The following is a 22,516-nucleotide window of genomic DNA, read 5'->3' as shown; positions in this document are numbered from 1 at the left end:
GAGGTGCACTGAATGCTTTACTGTAGAAGAAAATAGAATAAATTTGAAATACGCAGAGGCGTGAACGAATATGTACTTGTGCAAACTCTGAGGTATGGATGTAAAACCCGGGTCTCTTATTATAGGTCAGGACGGGTGAAAAATAGAAAGAGTAGAGGTGGACAAATTACATAATGTAAGGAGAACCAGAGGGTTAGTGAGGGTACGGAACCAAGATGTGAGAGAGCTATTTGTTGTCGAGAAATCATTCGAAAGGCGTCTGGATGAAGGTTGTTTAGGATGGCATGGCCTTGTAGGGGGTATGATAGATGCTAGGTTGGTCAAGGAGACGTGTAGCAGGACACTAGGAGTACAAAGAGAAGAGGAAGACCATGGAGGAGGCAAACAAACATAACTTGAGAACTGAATGAGAAATATTTCAACTGGGAATAATGGGGATATATCTGGGATCATCTTTGAAATTAACATTTTGTGTGTAGAAGCAATGTGACTGGAGAGGTTAGCCATACAAGAATCACCTTAGTGTCAAAATGCAACAATAGGAAGACATGTTGTACAAGTGTGGATGAACATGTTTCACTTAAACACACCAGCTTGGGTTGAGGACGTGAATGAATGATGATATCACAGGTTGTGTGTGCCTGATCCGTCCCGTGACAAATGTGGAGTGGAATTAACGAACGTAAACACAGATGGTTCCTGTCTTTGTCATTACAGTTGTCCTGGAATGTAATTGTTGCTTTTGGTCCCTAAAATTTCCTAAAAGATTTTTACGGTATCCATTGAGCTTGTCCTCACATTTGCCTTGTTGGTGTTCCCAGACGACCTCCTCACATCCGTTCTGGGAGATCATTATTACCACTGCTGTTCCCAGAGCTTGTCTTGACGATTCATCCCGAAGATTATCACTATCGCTGCTCCCAAACCTTCCGTGAGAGGTGTCCTGGCGGATCACCACATCTAGCGCTCCCTGAACCTCTTCTGACAACTGTCGTGGCGGAGTGATTCTGCTGCTGCTGCTGCTGCTGTGAAAGCTCTATCAAAAATATCCCTCAGCACCTGCCCTGCTCCTGTATGCTAGTTCTACAGGTGTCCTAGAATATTAGAGTTACGCCTGCTGTTTGATAACCAGTACAAAGCAAAACCGTTAATTTACAGCCCATCATCTGGTTAAGTAATTCATCTATTTATCGAAGTTTATTCATATTCGTATATTCATATCCTGATACTGAAGACAAAAAGAAAAAAAGAAAGATAGTAAAGGAAGAATTAAGTTAATTTTGAGTCTTCAACCACCCGTTTCTTGTCCGGCGAAATATCTCTAATCTCTGTTCTCGAGGTATTATTTCGGTCGCTGGTCTCGTGAGCTGTCTGTGTGCGTCCCAACCCCGAGGACCCGCGGCACGCCACCTCATCCCGCTGTTTTTCCGTAAGAAACTCACGAGATGAGGCTCCTTTCCTTGCACCACAGACTTCTGTGATGATCCTTTATCATTCCTTCTTCCTATAACATCTCCACTCGCTTCTACAGTCATCTGGGAGCCCATATTAATATCCCTTTTTCCTCTTTTGTTTTTTCATCTTTTCAATCGACATGCACGAAAGCTGGGTCTATCTCGTGTCAGTGCCATGTTGCGTGCATGACGCAGAGTTGTCACTGATGTTGAGACATCTTAATGAAGTGTGGAATCTCTAATATTCATTAGCTAGAACAATTAGCTGCTGATAAATGTTAGAGTGGGACAACGCGCCATTAGTCTAGTATTTCCTTTTGGGAACAACTGTTGAAATGTTTCATCCTATATCATGTAAAAAAGCGCTTTGAATTCAAGATAATGGACATGTAAAGCATTAAAACTTCTTAAGGCCCTAACGTGGTTATTCTCGGACACACCAAGAGGCACCGTGGAGAGAATTTACTGACGTTGTACATCTACTGATATGGCTTTCACCAGAACTGGTATTCTGGAGGGTACGGAGATGACCCTGGAGCGTATAGAGACTATCCTAGAGCGTATAAAGACGATCTTCGAGCCTAAAAGGACGATCCTGGAGCATATATAGACGATCTTGGGTGTAGAGACGATCCAGGAGCGTATAGAGACTATCCTGAAGCGTATAGAGGCGATCCTAAAGCGTATGAATACGATCCTGGAACGTATATACACAAACTTGAAGAATTGCATGAACTTGGAATTATCCGCGTATGATGGTAGTGGCAACTCTGTAGCACACATGTTGCCGTTAGTATGTATACTAGTACTGTCACAGATGCCCTAGTCTTGGTGATGGTTATGCTGAAGAGAATGTCAACACGTACTGATACTTAAGTTCGTGTATGACTCTGGTATGTTGGTACAGTTATTGGCATATGCACTTTCCTTATGCATTCGATTGCTGTTGATTTTGTATTTATTCATCTAAGTTACAACACCTATACCAACAAACGGCGCCCCTGTCTGTCCATTTCGATTCTGTAGACACTACGAAGCTGTTAGGCGCATGATGACTAACCCCCCATACACAGCTGCCAAACCCCCATACATAGCTGCCAATAATTCATCCATTTCCATGGTAGATAGGAATTGCTGACTACTCGGGTGAAAGATTTTCGGGAAAATATTTCAGTGTTGAGCGGGAAGGCTGTGACGACAATATGGGAAGTATGGAGGGGAAAAATGGGAAGGTGAGTTATTGTGTCACTGAACAATGGCATCATGGGAAGGTATGGGATGGACTTCTAGCAAAAGACTTGATAGTCAATAAGAAGGTTGTCTGTAAACAGACATTGTAGTAGAGACGGGATAGTAAAGCAGAGGGCACCTCCCCATGCGGTAGGAAGAAGATAAGAAAATGGTACAATGCATCATATAAGTAAGATACTACCACGGAAATTTTATTGGTAAATGTGGAATGGAAAAAAGTTCCCTTTCTGTTCGACGACATCTGCTCTGCGGCTGGATTCTGAAAAAAAAAGATTAATGGTCATATGTTTTCTCAATGATAGGAGTTATAATTGAAGTAGTTGTCTAGCCTCGATTTAAAAGTATTTGGAAACTTTGCATTTATCATTTCGGTTTGTTTCAGTGCGCCACCACACCATATGTGAGAATCTTTTGCCTACATAGCTATTACGTTTTCCTCCTTTAATCATCATTATATTATTCCTGGTCAACGAATTCTGTTTAAGGTGAAGATATTTCGTATATCATCAAAATCAATTGGCATTTTGAACACTTCTAACAAGTCGCTTTGGGGTCTGCGCTTCTTTAGAGAGGAATTTAAATTCTTAGTCTCCAAATGAGGTATATTTCTTAGTTGGGGGATTAGTTTGGTTGTTCTTCTTTGTATTTACTCAACTTTCTCTCCATCTTCCACCAGGTTTGGAACCAGAGCTGAATGGCGAACTGTGAATGAAATGTAACCAGGGCATTGTAAAGGGTGAGTATTGTATCATATGTCTTGTAGTTTACACGTTTCTAGCTATGAAACCTAACGTTCTGTTGTATTGATGCGACTTGGCATTGTTGGCCATACTTGAGGTCATTTCTTATAATCACTCTATATTGTCTTTCTTCTTTAACTTTTTGTAGAGGTTAACCAACGATTTTTCGCATATGATATATGTTTTTGGGCGCTGAAGTACATAACTTTGCATTTGCCTACACTGAAATCCATCTGCCATTTCTCTGTTAAATCGACAGGTTTATAAAAATCCCTTTGAATCTTCAGACAGTCTTCCTTCTAGTTGGCTGTTCCAGTATTGTGTCTTTGTCAAATTTTGTGATTCTGTTGGTGGGTCTTGTCTCTTGGTCACTGTTGCATATGATGAGACGTATTGGGTCGTAAGAGTGAGCCTTGTGGAACGCCAGTCAGATGCTTTCCCGTTTGATACGACTCTTTGCTTCCGCTGAGAAGAGCAATCCGATATCCCTGGGCAGGATCGATGTGCTATACCTTGAACTTTGATTTTATTTAGCAATTCCTTAGATCGGTGTTCACATAAGGCTTTAGAAAATTCCAAGTATTTAATCTCAGAGGGTATTTGAGAGTCCCAGTTATCATTATATATATATATATATATATATATATATATATATATATATATATATATATATATATATATATATATATATATTGCAAGTAGGCAGAATAATTTCTTTAACATGCTATCTATTCAATTAAAGAGCACTTCATATTCAGTTAACGCTCACGTACCTTTCTGTTGATTTTTTCGATATTTTTCCTCACACGTTTTGCTTCATCAGATAAAGTGTGAATTGAATGTCCTGTACTTATTTTCATTTTATAACAATTTATTCTTGAAACATACGAGAGGTTTCGGGCAAACGAATACTGCCCATCTTAAGTCAGGTTTACCATTACCGATGAAGCACAGTATGGAAAACAAAGTGAGAACGGTGACGTAGATGATGTGTTGATTAGTGGACCGTGTTCCCTCGGCGTTCATGCGGGGTAATGTGGTCGGTAAGGGTCCAACTCGTTGGAGCAGCCTTAGTTCTCTGCACCTGGGAAAGTCCAGTGGAGGTAGAGAGTGGGGTCATTTCGGGTAAAGTAGAGAACAATCGAAGAGTTTTCAGCTTGTCCTGTACAGTGATGATTTATGAAGGGATTATATTCTGTTATCTGTGGTCTTGTAGAGTTCGCGGCAATGTTTCAGTATCATAGTGTTTTCAGTAAGATGCTGACGAGTGAGACTCACGATAATATGTTGCTGTTGCATATGTACTTTAGGGCGTCCCTTTTTGCAGACGAAGTGTTGAACGTCGACTGAGTGATGTAGTAGTCATAGCGATGTGGTCTCACGTTTCATCAACGTCTTCAACCACTCCAGCAACAGGCACAGCCTACAAATGTCTCCCCACAAGTTAGACAAAGAAACCAACTCCACCACAACCAATTTCCATCCGTAGAAATCAGAGAACAAATCCAGTCACTAATCAATGCAGTCGTTAACCTAATCACTGAAAGGCTAATTGAGAACTGGCTATCATAAGATCCACAGCGACCAACTCTGGCGTACATTAAAGAAAATTGCCGCTTATGGCATCGGTCCAGACCCTGCTCGTGACCCGTTCCAGTGAAATCCCCTTTCCTAAGGAGCACACAATCATGCTCATGAAACAGTACTGAAATATCATCCATAAGCCAACTTCATCACTAAATTAGAAAGTTATAAAAAAAAAACACACGTAAATACATCCTGAAACAGTTGCCCGCCCTCTTTCCACTCCCACTGATACAAGCAATTTAATTATAACCTTAAAGAACTCTCCAGTTACAGGCTCTGACAACATATCAAACTTTCACATAAAACGCTCTGGCCTGTTTGGAAATCAAGCACTTACTGATATATTCAGTTACTCCTGACTCCACAACAAAATTCCTAACATTCACGCCCCGCACCAAGAACAACATGAAAGCAACACACAAAGTAAATGCCTCAGGACACTGCCCGGCACTAGATTGGGACAAAAAAAAGAAAGTCCATAAGAAAAACTTGATACAAATAGTTCATCCTCTCCACTTTAAACTATGCCTCACCTGCTTGGTCTTCCACTCTCTCAAATGCAAATATAACATAGCTTCAAGCAACACAAAATAGTCCACTGAGAACAATCACTGACTGCCAGACATCCACAAGCGCTCAATACCTTCACAAGAAAAACAATATCCTCCCAGTACAAACCCACCTGAACATGTTCGGCAGTCAATACAACGGCGAGATACCCTCCCATCCAGTTCGGCAGTCAATACAACGGCGAGATACCCTCCCATCCAGTTCGGCAGTCAATACAACGGCGAGATACCCTCCCATCCAAACTACTCTCCAACTGACCACCGACCTCTGTCTCAAAATGAAGAGTTTAACTCTGCCTCAAACTTCAGTGACCTCTACTCGAGTACAGATTCCCTCACCCCCAACAAATCTAACACTGTCAAAAATACATTCACTGAAATCAACGAACAGTCACCAACCAACTGATCTTCCAACTCACTCTTAATCTCCATCCTCATCAAACTGAACATGGATATACATGTATATACATGTGTATGGGGGGGGGGGGGTTGGGCCATTTCTTTCGTCTGTTTCCTTGCGCTACCTCGCAAACGCGGGAGACAGCGACAAAGTATAAAAAAAATATATATATATATATATATATATATATATATATATATATATATATATATATATATATATATATATATATATATTATATATTACATATTATCCCTGGGGATAGGGGAGAAAGAACACTTCCCACGTATTCCCTGTGTGTCGTAGAAGGCGGGGGGCTAGAAATCCTCAACTCTCGTTTTTAATTTTCCAAAAGAAGGAACAGAGAAGGGGGCCAAGTGAGAATATTCCCTCAAAGGTTTAGTCCTCTGTTCTAAACGCTGCCTCGCTAACGCGAAAAATGGCGAATAGTATGAATATATATATATATATATATATATATATATATATATATATATATATATATATATATATATATATATATATGTATTGTTGACTGGTTGGTAAGGTTATTTAATGTATGTATGACTCATGGTGAGGTGCCTGAGGATTGGCGGAATGCGTGCATAGTGCCATTGTACAAAGGCAAAGGGGATAAGAGTGAGTGCTCAAATTACAGAGGTATAAGTTTGTTGAGTATTCCTGGTAAATTATATGGGAGGGTATTGATTGAGAGGGTGAAGGCATGTACAGAGCATCAGATTGGGGAAGAGCAGTGCGGTTTCAGAAGTGGTAGAGGATGTGTGGATCAGGTGTTTGCTTTGAAGAATGTATGTGAGAAATACTTAGAAAAGCAAATGGATTTGTATGTAGCATTTATGGATCTGGAGAAGGCATATGATAGAGTTGATAGAGATGCTCTGTGGAAGGTATTAAGAATATATGGTGTGGGAGGCAAGTTGTTAGAAGCAGTGAAAAGTTTTTATCGAGGATGTAAGGCATGTGTACGTGTAGGAAGAGAGGAAAGTGATTGGTTCTCAGTGAATGTAGGTTTGCGGCAGGGGTGTGTGATGTCTCCATGGTTGTTTAATTTGTTTATGGATGGGGTTGTAAGGGAGGTAAATGCAAGAGTTTTGGAAAGAGGGGCAAGTATGAAGTCTGTTGGGGATGAGAGAGCTTGGGAAGTGAGTCAGTTGTTGTTCGCTGATGATACAGCGCTGGTGGCTGATTCATGTGAGAAACTGCAGAAGCTGGTGACTGAGTTTGGTAAAGTGTGTGGAAGAAGAAAGTTGAGAGTAAATGTGAATAAGAGCAAGGTTATTAGGTACAGTAGGGGTGAGGGTCAAGTCAATTGGGAGGTGAGTTTGAATGGAGAAAAACTGGAGGAAGTGAAGTGTTTTAGATATCTGGGAGTGGATCTGTCAGCGGATGGAACCATGGAAGCGGAAGTGGATCATAGGGTGGGGGAGGGGGCGAAAATTTTGGGAGCCTTGAAAAATGTGTGGAAGTCGAGAACATTATCTCGGAAAGCAAAAATGGGCATGTTTGAGGGAATAGTGGTTCCAACAATGTTGTATGGTTGCGAGGCGTGGGCTATGGATAGAGATGTGCGCAGGAGGATGGATGTGCTGGAAATGAGATGTTTGAGGACAATGTGTGGTGTGAGGTGGTTTGATCGAGTAAGTAACGTAAGGGTAAGAGAGATGTGTGGAAGTAAAAAGAGCGTGGTTGAGAGAGCAGAAGAGGGTGTTTTGAAATGGTTTGGGCACATGGAGAGAATGAGTGAGGAGAGATTGACCAAGAGGATATATGTGTCGGAGGTGGAGGGAACGAGGAGAAGAGGGAGACCAAATTGGAGGTGGAAAGATGGAGTGAAAAAGATTTTGTGTGATCGGGGCCTGAACATGCAGGAGGGTGAAAGGAGGGCAAGAAATAGAGTGAATTGGAGTCATGTGGTATACAGGGGTTGACGTGCTGTCAGTGGATTGAAGCAAGGCATGTGGAGCGTCTGGGGTAAACCATGGAAAGCTGTGTAGGTATGTATATTTGCGTGTGTGGACGTGTGTATGTGCATGTGTATGGGGGGGGGGCCATTTCTTTCGTCTGTTTCCTTGCGCTACCTCGCAAACGCGGGAGACAGCGACAAAGTATAAAAAAAAAAAAAAAAAAAAAAAAAAAATATATATATATATATATATATATATATATATATATATATAGGATGGTCTGAAATCTCCCCTGATGATGTGATTATCATATGAAAGTGCACTAGGGAACTTATCGTCTTTCATTTCCCCGTTGACTCATAGGAATATATATATATATCTTCATTCTTCATTTTTTCATTCATACTATTCGCCACTTCCCGCAATAGCGAGGTAGCGCCAAGAACAGAGGACTGGGCCTTTGAGGGAACACCCCCACCCGGCCCCCCTCTCTGTTCCCTCTTTTGGAGAATTAAAAAAAAACCAGAGGGGAGGATTTCCAGCCCCCCGCTCCCTTCCCTTTTAGTCGCCTTCTACGACACGCAGGGAATACGTGGGAAGTATTCTTTCTCCCCTATCCCCAGGGATATATATATATATATATATATATATATATATATATATATATATATATATATATATATATATATATATATATATATATATATATATATAATTCTTCAGCATTCAGTTATATGTAGTTACGGTTGGTGAAAGTCTGGCTTTGCAAAAGAAAAATCTGAGTTAAAGTTACGCGGGTTAAATATGTTTAGACGGAGTAACTTTGTTTACATAATCAGATGGTTGCATGTGAGGCAGCTGTTACTCGTCTTGGGAAAATTAGTTTACCGGAGCCGTCGTGGTTCCCGGCCTCTGATGACTGGGGCTAGTAACTGCTAGCGTTTCTCCGGTATGTCTCCAAGGTCGCTGTGTCTCCTACGTATACTGCAGGCTGCTTTAACTCCAGAGAGAGAGAGAGAGAGAGAGAGAGAGAGAGAGAGAGAGAGAGAGAGAGAGAGAGAGAGAGAGAGAGAGTACATAGACGTACTTCGTGAGAAACAGATAACGGGAGGACCACAAGCCTATGGCAAGGTTCCTCGTTACCTTATGATCCAAAACTAACCAGATGTCTGATGAAGACAGTTGATGTTAAGGGAAGACACCGCAAGAACGCTCTCTCTCTCTCTCTCTCTCTCTCTCTCTCTCTCTCTCTCTCTCTCTCTCTCTCTCTCTCCCACGATCGTCACTCACCAGCAACCGACCCCCGGCAGGAGCGAGAGTGGAAGGAAAGTCAAGCGACAGTCAAGCATGTGTACAGTTTTACAGGATGGTCTGAAATGAATTACTTGTTCTCTGTTATCTGAACTATCTTAATAAACTACAATTGCACACTACAGCTCTGCACTACGCTGTGCAATACCTTCCACTTTACCAGTGGTTTCAATCAAGGGGTTATCTGTCGGGTGTGGGGGTGAGCGAACATGTAATACAATATACGAGGACGTCCCGCGAGAATATGCTGATTGTATTCACAGTTTTCACCATGAAATCTCGGAAAGAAACAAAAAAAGAAGACATTTGTTAAATACCAGACCAGACTTGACACACGTAATTGCCAATTTGGTGTTTTGTTTTTTTTCCTCCTCACGCTGATATACTGCAACTCTTGAAATGAATAGTTTCTCGACGTGGCTGCATGAACAATCGTCCTCACTGTTCATGTACTAGTGCACTTCACCGTCATATTTTCACAGGTGTGAAGTGATTTCAAGAAACGTTTCTGAGCAGAACCAGTGGCTTAGCTAACGGGCATAGCAGTGATGCCAACACAAGATCACCCAGCGACGCCAGACTCTTCCCCCGAGTAATACACTCTTGCAGTAGAGAATGGCGATATATACCATCAATGTTAGACAAGCTCGCCTTACAGCACCACAAGACTACCAGACCCAAGTGACGTGCATTCTCCGTCCGTGAGATCTTGTGGTCTGGGGATTAGTGTAAACGTCACTGCAGTATTTGCTGGTAAAGTTGCAGATGTGCCGCCGCTGTACAACTCTGGCAACACCGGGATTCTTTCGTCCGAGGTTTTGGGTGTGAGTAAGATCAAGCTGGGGTTGTCGTGTGGAGGACAGCGGCCCGTGACATGGAGGCGCACCTCTCGTTGATGACAGTAATATCTGAGGATCAATAACATCCAAGGCAAATTGGATTGCTTTCAGTTAGGGGAGAGTTTTGCCTGATGTCTTTGAGCACAGAAGTAATTGCTCGAGTAGTCAGTACATTCAATCAACGGTAGAATCGACGCATAAATAACTAATGCTGCAACTTGTCTTCATCAGCAAACCTTCGAGAACATGATACTGCATGTCACTTTGTCAGTTGCGGTGTTTGTTTGTAAAAGTACCAGTGCAAGACTTGCTTGAGAATCTGAAGGAAGAGCTTCCTTTCTTGGACCTACCTGGGTCTGTTGAAGCTTCCATGTCGCTTTTAGTATACGATGGTTTTGCTGGAAATGGCACATGGTACAAGCAACAATTTGGAGTGAGTGTGGCAAGTGTGCCTTTACCAATTCTAAGGAACATTTACGTGGAATTCTCTTACACTAAGTTGCCTCCAGGACTTTATGATGTCGACCTTTTTTAATATCACGTTGGCGAAGTTTTATGTCCTTAAGAGAAAGACATTGACGAGTCATTAGATAATGTAGGTTGGTGCTCAGCAGAAGATGTAAGGCAGAAAAAGACGTTACCAATAACATTACCATTTGTGTATGTTTTGATTGCAACATTTCATATTTGACTTCAAGGTTTATTGAAAACCTACTCACATCAACGGTTATATTTACTGATGAAGTTACACCTCGATGATGTGGAATCTGCAGAATGACGGGTCCACATATGAGAAGAAGCAGAGGAGTTCAAGAGGGAGGCGAGAAAGATTTTAACAGAGACTGTGAGAGGGGAAAAAGTTCACTGAACCTACGAGAGGAAGCACCTTCTTCAACCTGCATGAAAGGCTCACAAATTGGGAATTCCTATGAGACCAATAACGTTTGGCTGGAGTCGGCAGTGTTCCACATAGGCTGGCCAAGCCGCTGGCCAAGCTGGCTGGAGTCGGCAGTGTTCCACATAGGTTGGCCAAGCGGCTGGCCAAGCTGGGTGGAGTCGGCAGTGTTCCACATAGGTTGGCCAAGCGGCCGGCCAAGCTGGCTGGAGTCGGCAGTGTTCCACATAGGTTGGCCAAGCGGCTGGCCAAGCTGGGTGGAGTCGGCAGTGTTCCACATAGGTTGGCCAAGCGGCTGGCCAAGCCGTTGTCTGAGCACATCGTTAGGGGCGACCATAGGCAACTCTACTGACCAAGTAGGAAAAATTAGGAACGTAAATCTTAAGAACAAGAAGATGGCAAGTTTCAGTATTAAGGCTCTGTTCACCTACTTCCCAGTAGATGGAGCTATAGTAGCGGTACGAAGGGCAATAGACAATGATGTAGATGAGAACTTGCCACTATCCAAAGTCAGTTAAGTAAAGCTCGTTTCGTTATGTGTGAACTTGGGTCTATCAAGGGGAGAGAAACAGGTCGGCTGGAGTGTGAGTTTGAACAGAGAAAACTTGGAAGAAGTGAAGTGTTTTAAATACCTGGAAGTTGGCAGGGCAGCCAATGGAACCATGGAAGCGGAAGTGAGTCGTTGGTTGGGGTGGTAGTTGTGGTGGTAGTGGTGGGAGGTGGGGGTCGAAGGTTCTGGTAGCTCTGAATGATGTGTGGAAAGAAAAGTCGCTATCTACCAGGATGAAGATGTGCTTGTTTTAAGAAGTATTAGTCCCGACGGTGTTGTATGGACGCAATAAAAATGTGCGGAAGAGGGTGAATGTATTGGAGGATATATATATATATATATATATATATATATATATATATATATATATATATATATATATATATATATATATATATATATATATATATATATATATTCAGGATTAGACAAAAGGCCAGGAGCCGCAGAAGCCTGCTTTAAGAGCCGCATCCGTCTCCAGGGTGACAGGTCGCCTACACCCACAACAAATGTTACAAAACTGCTCCATGAACTCTAAACTTGACAGACCTTTATACGTGGACTGCTTGTTCTCCAACTTGTTCCATTACACCAGATCATTCCACATTCTCGTTGCAGACTATGAGGCAGACTCGCCCTGCTCAGGTCTCGATAGAAAGTAGTTTCTGCCGATACCCATCTGCCGTTGGGTTGAACTTCTTCAACTGTGCCTCCTTGACGGTGCCATAAACCGCTGCTTCTGCCTCTCCCAGAGGACACCACGGTTCCAGTGCCTTGCCTCTTAAGTAAGGAATTCAAGGTAGTGGCCAGCTTTTCCTTCTTCAAGCCCCGCGTTGTGGCATATCTCTCAAATCTTTGGTATTTATGAATCGATGTCATCCAACCGTTGCTTATAATTAAAAAACATAGGGACTGTTATTTCATACGTTCATGTATTGGACCAACCATGTACCCTCAACACTACTTTATCTCTTGCTGTAATCTTAAGTGTAATTTTATTAATTCCAGCGGTTCACCTCCCTCATTCCTCGCTCCTTCCTGCTCTTTCACAACGTACCTCCTTAGACCCTCACCCGAATGACACATTGATTGTCTTAGCCCAGACAACCTGCCAAGATCCATGTATGTATCGGGTAACCAAAAAATAAATAAGGACTGATAAGAGTGGCTACAGCGCTATTACCTAGCAAGCAACCCTAAAATACTTCCACTTCTTAGCAAAACTGTGCACATAAAAACTTGACCATTTCAGCGAGGAAAGTTTCGAATCCTGGCGACAAGTGTGCATTGTTTTGCTCAGTGTAAAAGTGTAGTAAAAAGGTCAACATCATACTTAACAAATTTACGAACAAATTTCTTACCACATATAAGGAAGATGCGAATACGAATTAAAACACACTCAACCCTTCATCCCCAAATAGGTAGAGAGTGAACAGTTTGTCACCAGGTCACATGATCACAGTGTCCTGGGCAAGTTAGGACGACAGGGTCTTCACAAACTCATACACACGTCCACTGCTGTGCGGACCCCTCGCTAGTGGGGTGGTCTCTGCTCCACTGCGAGGTCCTCAAGCTCAGGATGCGCTCTGCAGCGTAGTGCGGTGAGATCACACTGAGGAAGACGCTCTCCAGAATTATGCCACTCCTGACCTGTTTCTTATCGTACAGTGGTTACCTCACACTAGTAAAATTCTCCCTAGCCTGCTACGGTGGTTTTACACTGGATAGACGCTCACTTGCCGGTACCGGTAAACTCCCACTGGGAAAATTCCTTCTCGTACCGCAGTGGACTCACACTGAAGAGAACTTCCTTTGACCGTAGTCTCACACTAACGAGAGGCTGCAAAATCTGGTACAATAACATGTCAGTGTGGAGAATTCTTCCGCTTGCCTGTCATGACCCCACACTGGTGAAACGCTAACTAGCCTCTTTCATTTACCTCACACTGGAGAAATATTCCCCTCACACTAGAGAGACGTAGCCGGAGTCCGTTATCTCACACTGGTGAGACCCACTCACATAGCCTACAGTGATAGCCTCACGCTAAATGAGAGACAAAGACACTGTGTAGCCTTCTGTGGTAACCTCACGCTGTGAGGGTGTTTCGTATATTACTGTATGGCCTCATTCACTTGGGGGAGATGTTACGTGATCTGCTGGTGCGACATTCCATAGCCTGCTTGTGGGGCTTTACACTGGAAAGACGTGTCCTAGTCTGCTGCTGTGGCATCACAGTGGAAAGATACTCCACAATCTGCTGTGTTGGCCTCACACTAGCGGATGACTTCTATTTTGTTGTCTTGGCTTCCCACAAGCGAGACATTTCCTCGTCGGCCTTGGTGGCGCCACACTGGGAAAACTTTTCCTCGTCTGCTGTGTGGAGCTCAGAGCGGAAAGACGTACCTTCTCGCGCCGCAGTGGTCTCACACTTGGGAGAAGCTGTCTCTCGTGCTGTGAGGATCTGGCACTGCGGGGAGGCTTTCTATCATGCAGGGACCTCACGGTGGAGACGCACTCCTTATCGCAATGCCGTGGTCTCACACTGAAGAGACGTTCCATAGCCTGCTGCGGTGGCCAAACACTAGGAGCACGTTCTCTACTCCTCTGCAGTGGCCTCACACTGGGGAGACGCCCCCTACTCTCTCTCTCTCTCTCTCTCTCTCTCTCTCTCTCTCTCGGTGGGTCACACTGGAGAGACCTCTTTTTTTTCCCTAAGTCTTTTGCGGTGACCTCTTGTCGTAGTGCGCTGAACTGGCCTCCCTAACGTGCTGTCTGCTGCGTTGTCCTCACAGTGACGTTCCTCAACCTGCTGTGGTGTCCTTGACCGAGGAGACATTCCCTGGTTTGCTGCAGTGGCCTCACACTAGAGAGAAGCATCCTAACGCGGTGAGGTGACCTCACACTGGAGAGACGCTCCATAGTCTGCAATGGTGGCTTCACACAGGGGAGGTGCTCTATGGCCTGCTGTAGTGGCTTTACACCACGGAGGTGCGCTATAACCTTGCCCTGGGGAGACGCTCTATAGCCTGTTGGGGTGGTCTTCCACTGGGGAGACGCTCTATAGTCTCTTTCCGTGGCCTTGTACTGGGGAGGCGCTCACAGTATGCCGCTTGTCCTCGCTCATATGACATTGCTCTAGCATTCAGTTATCCCACATTTGTATGTTTTTTCTGTTCCTCCTCCCAGATATCTTTATATTTTTCTTGATTTCTATGTTTATTCCTATTTTTTCCTCTCTCTTAAATGTGCTCCACCATCCTAACATCTTCTGCCGCCTGCCCCTCTCCTCCATTATGTGAATGAAACGCCTCAAGTACCCGCTGTAAGCACTTGGCTACACACAGGTGAAAGACTCTCGTCCTTTGGAATGGCGTTCTTAGTATCAACAAACTCAGGAAGAGGAAGAGGAAGAGGAGGAGGAGGAGGAGGCAGCTCACTCTCATACTGGGAACTAAAGAAAAGCCTCAGTCTTTATGTTGATGGAAGGCTGGCTCTTTGTGTGTAGGGAGCTGTGCTTTTAACATTTTCTCTCCTCATAATGTGGAAGGTGGAACAAGGCAAACGTGTGAATCTTAAATACAAGTAATTTCGTTGCATAGAACAAAAATAGAGTGTGTTCAGGGGATACGACTCTAATAGATGAATTACCTTTTTGAGGGCGTGTACGAAGGTGTCATGAAGCATATCCACGACAGAGAATGTAACTGCTGGGTATAAGAGCACTTGTTTACGTACACCACTGGATGGGTGATGCCTTGGTGTTGGATCTCAGGCCAGGGTGAGGACGCTTTCTCCCTGCTCCACTCCAGCTTTGTGTAGGGTTCCTGCTGTCTTTTAATGAGACTGGCTCAGAAGTGATCTTGTGAGAGAGGAACAGTAAAATGTACTTTTTTCGACGTTATATATATATATATATATATATATATATATATATATATATATATATATATATATATATATATATATATATATATATATATATACCTCAGCCTACGCCAGGTACTCAGTTTAGCAAACTACCACATGAGTAGGACGAACAGCTGGGTTGACTGTGGACCGACTTCTGCAACCAGGAGTCGAACCTATGCGCTCGATCTCGGTCGGCCCGTGAATGCGTCACGGTCAGCATCGCTAACCACTTGGTCTTTACTTACACAAGTAACTGTAATCTACAGAGGAATAAGAGAACATGAACTTCAGGAAAACCCTCTCTGTAGAGCTTCAGAGATAAGTGAAGCAAGAGAGCTTCAGAGATAAGTGAAGCAAGAGAGCTTCAGAGATAAGAGAAGCAAGAGAGCTTCAGAGATAAATGAAGTAAAAGAGCTTCAGAGATAAGTGAAGCGAGAGATCTTTAGAGATAAGTGAAGCAAGAGAGCTTCAGAGATAAGAGAAGCAAGAGAGCTTCAGAGATAAGTGAAGCAAGAGAGCTTCAGAGATAAGTGAAGCGAGAGATCTTTAGAGATAAGTGAAGCAAGAGAGCTTCAGAGATAAATGAAGTAAAAGAGCTTCAGAGATAAGAGAAGCAAGAGAGCTTCAGAGATAAGTGAAGCAAGAGAGCTTCAGAGATAAGAGAAGCAAGAGAGCTTCAGAGATAAGTGAAGCAAGAGAGCTTCAGAGATAAGTGAAGCAAGAGAGCTTCAGAGATAAGTGAAGCAAGAGAGCTTCAGAGATAAGTGAAGCGAGAGATCTTTAGAGATAAGTGAAGCAAGAGAGCTTCAGAGATAAGAGAAGCAAGAGAGCTTCAGAGATAAGTGAAGCGAGAGATCTTTAGAGATAAGTGAAGCAAGAGAGCTTCAGAGATAAGTGAAGCAAGAGAGCTTCAGAGATAAGTGAAGCAAGAGAGCTTCAGAGATAAGTGAAAGCGAGAGATCTTTAGAGATAAGTGAAGCAAGAGAGCTTCAGAGATAAGTGAAGCAAGAGAGCTTCAGAGATAAGTGAAGCAAGAGAGCTTCAGAGATAAGTGAAGCAAGAGAGCTTCAGAGATAAATGAAGTAAAAGAGCTTCAGAGATAAGTGAAGCAAGAGAGCTTCAGAGATAAGTGAAGCAAGAGAGCTTCAGAGATAAATGAAGTAAAAGAGCTTCAGAGATAAGTGAAAGCGAGAGATCTTTAGAGATAAGTGAAGCAAGAGAGCTTCAGAGATAAATGAAGTAAAAGAGCTTCAGAGATAAGTGAAGCAAGAGAGCTTCAGAGATAAGTGAAGCAAGAGAGCTTCAGAGATAAGTGAAGCAAGAGAGCTTCAGAGATAAATGAAGTAAAAGAGCTTCAGAGATAAGTGAAGCAAGAGAGCTTCAGAGATAAGTGAAGCAAGAGAGCTTCAGAGATAAATGAAGTAAAAGAGCTTCAGAGATAAATGAAGTAAAAGAGCTTCAGAGATAAATGAAGTAAAAGAGCTTCAGAGATAAATGAAGTAAAAGAGCTTCAGAGATAAATGAAGTAAAAGAGCTTCAGAGATAAGTGAAGCAAGAGAGCTTCAGAGATAAGTGAAGCAAGAGAGCTTCAGAGATAAATGAAGTAAAAGAGCTTCAGAGATAAGTGAAGCAAGAGAGCTTCAGAGATAAGTGAAGCAAGAGAGCTTCAGAGATAAGTGAAGCAAGAGAGCTTCAGAGATAAGAGAAGCAAGAGAGCTTCAGAGATAAGTGAAGCGAGAGATCTTTAGAGATAAGTGAAGCAAGAGAGCTTCAGAGATAAGTGAAGCAAGAGAGCTTCAGAGATAAGTGAAGCAAGAGAGCTTCAGAGATAAGTGAAGCAAGAGAGCTTCAGAGATAAGTGAAGCAAGAGAGCTTCAGAGATAAATGAAGTAAAAGAGCTTCAGAGATAAGTGAAGCAAGAGAGCTTCAGAGATAAGTGAAGCAAGAGAGCTTCAGAGATAAGTGAAGCAAGAGAGCTTCAGAGATAAGTGAAGCAAGAGAGCTTCAGAGATAAGTGAAGCAAGAGAGCTTCAGAGATAAGTGAAGCAAGAGAGCTTCAGAGATAAATGAAGTAAAAGAGCTTCAGAGATAAGTGAAGCAAGAGAGCTTCAGAGATAAGTGAAGCAAGAGAGCTTCAGAGATAAGTGAAGCAAGAGAGCTTCAGAGATAAATGAAGTAAAAGAGCTTCAGAGATAAGTGAAGCAAGAGAGCTTCAGAGATAAGTGAAGCAAGAGAGCTTCAGAGATAAATGAAGTAAAAGAGCTTCAGAGATAAGTGAAGCAAGAGAGCTTCAGAGATAAATGAAGTAAAAGAGCTTCAGAGATAAGTGAAGCAAGAGAGCTTCAGAGATAAGTGAAGCAAGAGAGCTTCAGAGATAAGAGAAGCAAGAGAGCTTCAGAGATAAGTGAAGCAAGAGAGCTTCAGAGATAAGAGAAGCAAGAGAGCTTCAGAGATAAGAGAAGCAAGAGAGCTTCAAGTGAAGAATATGTGGGTTGTTTTTTGAAAAGAATATGGTTCTTAAAAAAAAGGGGTTTTTTCCAGTTTTGGGGGGGACGGCCGTAAAAGTGGGTTTAAATTGGAAGGGGTATTTTAAAGAGTGGTTTGTAGTGAGGAACGGGCAAAAATTTTAAGTTAAAAAAATAATTGGGAAAGAGTTTTTAAAAACCTTTTTAAAAATGGGTATTCTTTCTCTGTGGATTAATCTTGAAGTGACCGTCAGAGAAGTGGTAAAAAGCATTATTCCCAACACTCATATCTTTCCTATATTTTTCGTTAAAGCATATTCATCTCTTATACATCATCTATTATCTTCTTTTATCTTGATATTTCTGAACAAGGTGTTTATGACAGCGAGTTATGCTTGATGACCTGACCCAGATTTAGCTTACATTTATTCGACCTGATCCTTCTCATCAGGTCAGATGCATTATCATTTCCTCCTTTGTGATGGACTTACACCTGATGTGTACGGATCTGTTGAGACTTTTTTTTCTATCATATTTTCTACATCTTTGTTTCCAGTCTATTTACGTATTTGATGATCGTGAGGCACGTTCATGAGTTAACCTTTTATGTGGCAAGTCAAAAGTAAACGTCGCTGATGCCTCACCTCCCTTGCGGGGTGAATGCTCCATGTTATGTATAATTGCACGTTCCCACGTTACACCTCCCACTCATAATGTAACCCAGCGGCAGGCGGATGATCGGCTCCCAAGGGTTCAACACGTTCCCCTACACGTTCTCAGTGGGGTTGGGGTGACACTCCTCACTGTGCACCAGTTCAGTGGCTCCTGTCTCTCACTGTTCCTCGCGCTGCCTTCTAATGGTCTTGGCGGTGTGGATGGGAAAGCTGTCTTGTAAATCGACTCCATCCGGTACCCTGCGTCAGTTACCTGACACTTCGAGACTACTCCTAACCTCATCTCTGCTCGTGTTGTCTCTCGGCTAAATGAAACTGTGTGTCGTTAAGCAACTGAAATAGTGTGCAGTGTCGTCTTAGTACTGAATGAGTGAAAGAATTTATGATGATTATCCCCTCCGTGTAAATGTGTGTAAAATGAACATTTAAACAAACGCTTGTATTTTTTTCGAAACTACTTTCGTAATGGTGTAATATTCTGTGACACAGAAATACAAGGTACTTCCTTTAAGATGACCTGCTTAGGATAGGGCAAGGTGTATATGCGAGGGTAACAAGCAGCAGCAGCCCCTCCTCCAGGATTTCTGTGTATTGGTCTCTGGTAAACCTCCCATATATCTGAGTCAGCTCTCCTAGTGCCAGCAGTTGCATCCATCTCCACGTATTCGCCCTCCCGTGCCCGCTCCTCGTCACTTCGTAAACATTTTGGGCGGGAATATCTCTCGTATTTTCCTGTCACCAAGACCGAAGACGGTCGTGGGTTGTGGACGCAAGCATCTTATCGTCGGGGATCGCTCCGCCCCAGGATGCAAGATCAACATTTACATGCTGCCGAGCAAACTGAAGCCTCGCCACACGATGCCAGTCCGCGAATCTTTCTCTTATAGCAGGAGTACCACGGTGATACTCTGCTTCTTTTGATCATCTTATGGTGTTCCACCGATGCACTTAGTGTGGGTCCTCCTGGACGGCGACTGCCTTGCTGAAAGGAATATTCTGCAGTTCCTTCAAGTCCTTTTCATGGTGTCCTGCATTTTAAGACGATCTAGCAGATTCCCAGACTCTCCCTGTCCTCCGCAATTAGCGTCGAATTGTAGGCTTCGACAGTCCCAACACCATGGCTATGTGAGCGATAGGGGAGCCAGCCTCCCTCAGAACCAATGCAGTCTCGGTGTGCAACTTCATCTTAGCTCGACTCGTTGTCAGAGTCGGTGTTCGCCATACGGAGGACAGATATGGTATGAACCAGGAACCATGGTAGCACCACCACGGTGTTAAGCCATCAACGTTACTTCACAAACGTTACTAAAGTATTAGATTAGAAGTATACAGGAATACATGTTTATGTTGTTTTTAACCATTTTCTACTGTTATCATGGGATCTTTATGATTACTTGCAATTCTTCGTATGGAAGATGTTTCTGTAACAACCGGTAAGACGTTTCCCAATATTCTGTAACTGTCTCAAACACCCTCAGCCTTTCTCCCTCTCCTGTCCATCTTTCTCAGTTTCATGATATATATATATATATATATATATATATATATATATATATATATATATATATATATATATATATATAATATCGAGTCAAATCTTCGGTCATTATAGTTTAAAGCTGCTTTACATATCAGTACTAGGGAGGTAGGGGTAATGGGCACAAGGAAGTGTGGAAGTTGGTTGTCTCAAGTAAGGGATGATATTCACTCATACATACAATGCTGTACTGTAGCAGCTGTTCATATGGACCAGCAGTAATCATGACGAAAGCTTATCACTGTATGAGACAGATACTATACAAAGGTATTCAGTTCTTATCACAGACAGATCAATTTCCGTTTATCATTAAGAACTCTTCAGTGCTTTATGATTTCCTGTTGTTCCGCGACTACATTTAATTTCCTTTAGAAGCATACGTGTCTGTTCTGTGTCACTGGTGGATTCTCGTGTTCCCTCAACTCCCTATTCCACCTTTCCTCGGCTGGGCTGTTCATTCATTGCCATTGCAGCTATGCTCCACCTACTGGTTCCCCTCTCAAGCGAGGGACATTACATATGCGGGGAGTTGTGTACACTTCTTTGTGCTGTTTCTTTGTGTTACTTAAATTTGCTGTGTATTCATCCTGTAGATAATCTTTTCTGATGAATCTCCGAATTTTTGCTGAACTTCAGGATGCTGAGGTTCTCTCTCTCTCTCTCTCTCTCTCTCTCTCTCTCTCTCTCTCTCTCTCTCTCTCTCTCTCTCTCTCTCTCTCTCTCTCTCTCTCTCTCTCTCTCTATCTCTCTCTCTCTCTCTCTCTCGAACGACCCGTCCTGATGCTTTACTGGAGATGTGTTTGACCTGACCCACTTGAGTTTGGTTAAATATAGCTTCACTTCTTCCTCTCACACTACATTTAACCCGTCCTTTAAGAGTAAAAAGTTAAGCAAATTTCACTAAACATTTTTTTTCGTTTCCATACTTGATCGCCGTTTCCCGTGTTAGGAGGTAGCTCCAGGAAGCATACGAAGAAAGGCCACATCCGCTTACATCCATTCTCTAGATATCATGTGTAATGCACCGAAACCACAGCTCCCTATCCACATCCAGGCCCCACAGACCTTTCCACGGTTTACCCCGGACGCTTCACATGCCCTGGTTTAGAGCACCAGACTGTCCATACCCACTCATCTATGATTTTTGAGTACATCATAATGGTGAGTTACGATGAGTGACGGCGACCTGACATTGATTTAGTGGAGGTCTTGTTGACAGAAATGCTTAACAGGTTCAGGTCAAGTACATCTTTTTGCCTTGTCGTCTCCGATGACGTTTGACCTGACCTGTAAAGGTTAGGTTAAACCCATTTTGAAAATATTACGTAAACTTAAGCCGGGGTAATGTTTGGCGCTGGTGAGTTGATCTCGAAGAGCTGACGTTTCAGAAAGAAGTTAACACCTTCGTTCCCACACCTTCATATTTCCTACTACATTCACTGGACAACATTTATCTTATTTGTATAAATCATGGAATCTATTTTTTTGTATCTAGGATAATTAGCAATTAATTCTTTACGTTAGCGAGTTATGCGTAACTACTTCAACATGAATAGATTTAGATTTATTCAACATGAATAAATTAAGATTCATCTAACCTGAATGCATTAAGATTTATTCAACATGATCCACATTATCTGGTCAAATACATCTTTCTCCTTCCTCTGTGATGGATTTTCACTTTTCCAATTTATTTCGGTTAGCTTTTTGATGTTGATATGCTTGTTAACTTAACCCTAGATTCACTACACACTTCACTAAAGTAATCAATTAAGAAAATCCATTTATGAAAGATATTTTGTTTAACTTTATGATTTTGGATTACATCTTACATCCTGACTGGTTTAAAATGGGTCTGACGTCACCATAAATGGTTGGGTCAAAAATAACCTCGCTTCATGTTTTTTTTAATGTCGGTGGTTCTGACTTGTAAGGGTCTTGTGGTCCTGACTTGTAAGGGGTTTGTGGTCCTGACTTGTAAGGGTCTTGTGGTCCTGACTTGTAAGGGTTTGTGGTCCTGACTTGTAAGGGTTTTGTGGTCCTGACTTGTAAGGGTTTTGTGGTCCTGACTTGTAAGGGGCTTGTGGTTCTGACTTGTAAAGGTCTTGTGGTTCTGACTTGTAAGAGTTTTGTGGTCCTGACTTGTAAGGGTTTTGTGGTCCTGACTTGTAAGGGTTTGTGGTCCTGACTTGTAAGGGTCTTGTGGTCCTGACTTGTAAGGGTTTGTGGTCCTGACTTGTAAGGGTTTTGTGGTCCTGACTTGTAAGGGTTTGTGGTCCTGACTTGTAAGGTTTTTGTGGTCCTGACTTGTAAGGGTTTTGTGGTCCTGACTTGTAAGGGTTTTGTGGTCCTGACTTGTAAGGGTCTTGTGGTCCTGACTTGTAAGGGTCTTGTGGTCCTGACTTGTAA

At 42.7% G+C, this 22,516-nt stretch overlaps 1 long non-coding RNA gene across 4 annotated transcripts in view; it reads left to right on the top strand.

Annotated features, from left to right (window-relative positions):
• Window positions 1-22,516, top strand: part of LOC139751607 (uncharacterized) — a 292,242-nt gene that overhangs the window by 173,304 nt on the left and 96,422 nt on the right. For all 4 annotated transcript variants that reach the window (XR_011713379.1, XR_011713381.1, XR_011713380.1 and 1 more), the window contains one exon: window positions 3,382-3,441. This is a non-coding gene — a long non-coding RNA (uncharacterized lncRNA). The remainder of the gene's footprint in view (window positions 1-3,381; window positions 3,442-22,516) is intronic.

This window comes from Panulirus ornatus, chromosome 11 (assembly GCF_036320965.1).
Source record: "Panulirus ornatus isolate Po-2019 chromosome 11, ASM3632096v1, whole genome shotgun sequence".
In the NCBI taxonomy this organism is placed as follows: domain Eukaryota; kingdom Metazoa; phylum Arthropoda; class Malacostraca; order Decapoda; family Palinuridae; genus Panulirus; species Panulirus ornatus.
Note: the sequence above shows the minus strand (reverse complement) of the source record. Positions and strands in the feature narration are given on the sequence as shown.